At 36.6% G+C, this 2,990-nt stretch overlaps 1 pseudogene; it reads left to right on the top strand.

The window, feature by feature from the left end:
• Positions 1-889: 889 nt before the first annotated feature.
• LOC147425023 (uncharacterized) lies at positions 890-2,288 on the top strand (annotated as a pseudogene).
• Positions 2,289-2,990: the final 702 nt, after the last annotated feature.

Below are 2,990 nucleotides of genomic sequence, written 5' to 3'. Positions count from 1 at the left end.
CTTTTGGGCCAACAAGATAGATAGCAATGCTCTTGCCTTAAAGACCAGATAAACCAAAAGTGGGGCCTGGCTATGTTTCCTTGAGCAGGCCTGGAGAAAACCAGAGAAAGACTTCAGCAAGCAACAAGCAGTGTGTTGGAGATGCTTGGGCTCATAGCTCCCATGCTATTGGTGAGAGTTGCAATTTATGATAAAGTACATTTCATGCTAGAAAGTAGTGCTCTGGACAGTAAAGACCAGATAAATCAAAAGTGAGGCCTGGCTATGTTTTGTAGAGCAGGCTTGGAGCTGACCAGAGAAAGACTTCAATAGGCAGCAAGCAGTGTATTGGAGATGCTTGGCCCCATAGCTCTAAGAGAAACTAAATGCATGGATAGTGTGCTCTAGTATGTGCATGTGACTGTGTGTGTGTGTGTGTGTGTGTGTGTGTGTGTGTGTGTGAGAGAGAGAGAGAGAGAGAGAGAGAGAGAGAGAGAGAGAGAGAGAGAGAGGATATTGGTACGTGGTGTTGTAGTATTTGGCCAATACTATTCATATTGGATGTAGTTAATTTTCTTATGGATAACTTGAAACTTGCACTTCCTTTCAAAGATGAAGCGTTGGGTTAGAGGAAGCCAAAAGACGTAAAAGAGCTAGAATTGCATGGAATGACAAGTGGAAATCTGAATTTGAGTGGGTTGAGTTTGATAAGGTGCAAGCCAAAATGTTTTGTTCTATTTGCAAAGAAGATAAGCATTGTAAAAGTGAATTTGGAACAGATGGGGCAATAAACGTACAACATAGTGCTTTAGTAAATCATGGGGGATCCAAAAAACATATAGTACTTGCATGGGCATTGCATAGTGGGAAAAAAAACTTGGAATTTTGTGTTACTAAGCATTTTGAAGGCATGGAGGATAGCATGAAAATTTTGTTTCGGGTTTCTTATTTTGTTGCCAAAAATGACCTTTCTTATACAAAATATGTTCCCACGCTTGAATTGCTTAGAGAATGTAACACTCCGAACATCCCCGAGACCATGTATAAAAATGATAAGGCATGTGCTTCTTTTGTGCACTACATTGGGAAGGGACTTGAGTTAGAGTATTTGCCTTATCTTCGTGAGTCTCCATGTTTTGGTATCATGATAGATGAGTCAACCGATATTTCATTAGATGAGCATTTGATTGTTTATGTTTCTTATATAAAGGACAATGAGCCCAAAATCTCGTTTCTTGATCTTTTGGAGGTACATGATCGAACATCTATTGGATTATTTACCTCATTGAAAAAATTGTTGTTAGATTTTGGCTTAAATGAAAAAAAGTTAGTAAGCTTTGGTTCAGATGGGGCATCAGTAATGATTGGCAAAAAATCAGGGGTCGCTACAAGGTTCAAAGGTGCATATCCTTTTTTGACTTCCATACATTGTGTGGCTCACATCACTAATTTATGTGCTAGTAACACCATATGTGAATTTCCATTTGCGGTGTATGTTGATGCTACATTAAACGAAGTGTCTACTCATTTTAGAAAAAGTGTAGCTCGCTTAGAAAAGTTAAGATCTTTGCAAGACGAATTTGATCTACCTTTTCTTAAGGTAGAGGGCATACATACAATTCGATGGTTGAGTAGGCATAAAGTCCTTATGAAATTTTGTGAATTGCTTGAACCATTGCTTGACTACTTCAAAAAGGAAAAACAAAGCATTTTTGCTAAAATCTCTTCATTTGCATTTTTGTATGTTGCACATTACTTAGGTGATTTATTCTCTCATTTGACAAGTCTTAGTAAGCTCTTTCAATGCACTTATGTTGATGTGACTGCTATCTCTGGCATAGTGGATGCCGAAATTGTGGCAATGGAGAGTGAATTTGTGATGAGACCTAGCCTTGATCTCAATGCCTTAGAGTTAGATGGCTATGGTTATCCTATAATTTCTGATTATGGGCCATCCAAAGGACTTTTATATGAACTAAGATCGTCAATGCGATGCTCAAAGTTTAGAAGTATTGAACTCACTCGAGAAAAAGGTGGATCTGATCTTGAAAATGCAATAACCTTTCAAAAATCTTTCACAAGCCATATAATTGAGAATTTGAAAGAGAGATTTGAGGATACCTCTATTTTGAGCCATTTTAAAATTTTATCTCCTTCTTGCTATCCTCCCACAAAAGATTTTGGAAAAGATTTGAAAACTTCGGTGTGATGGGATAGAGGAGATAATAAAGTTCTATGGTCAAAGTAAAAGGTTGAAAGGGGGGGAACTCATTGAGCCTTTCATTTATCCTTTTTTATTGAGGAAATAATTTCAAACTTTTAAATACCAAGCTTACAATGAGTGGAAGGGGTGGAACTTCAAAAATACATGGTGCTACATTGGTAGCAATGAAACTTTGAGGGAAAAGTATGCATCATTACTATTGCTTGCTCAAATAGCATTGGTACAATGTTGTAGTACGGCTATTTGTGAGCGTGGTTTTAGTGTTCAAAATATTATCAAATCAAAGCTTAGGAATTCTCTTACTACTAAGAGCATGCGTACTTTGATGAGAATTTCTCTTGAAGGGCCACCATTGGAGGAATTCAATTTTGATGAAGCGATTGGATTATGGCGGGATGATACAAAGACCTCAAGACATGCATTTGGCTCTATTGAGGACTAGATTGTAAGTTTTTATATCTTGTATTATTTTAAAGTTATATATTTTGGATAAAATTTCAAAATTTGTTTTTAATTAATGTTTCTTTAGGTTTTTTGTCGAAGAAGAATGGATCAAATTTTGTTGTTTCATCTTTGAGATCGGAGAAAAGATTCCTCTTTCTATGAGTTCTCATATATAGCTTTCCCTAGCCAATAGACATTTTGATGCCTTTCTTTCCAATAAAAAGTGGATCAATTTTTGTTCTTTCATTTTGAAGATAAGAGAAGATCTTTCTCTTGCTATGAGTTTCATGTGTAACTCTCCTTTGCCAATAGACACTTTGTTGCCTTGTTTTGTAATCAATTC

Source organism: Adiantum capillus-veneris, chromosome 25 (genome assembly GCF_014529385.1).
Source record: "Adiantum capillus-veneris isolate H3 chromosome 25, ASM1452938v2, whole genome shotgun sequence".
Taxonomy (NCBI): Eukaryota; Viridiplantae; Streptophyta; class Polypodiopsida; order Polypodiales; family Pteridaceae; genus Adiantum; species Adiantum capillus-veneris.
The sequence above is the reverse complement of the archived record's forward strand: the minus strand, read 5'-3'. Positions and strand labels throughout refer to the sequence as shown.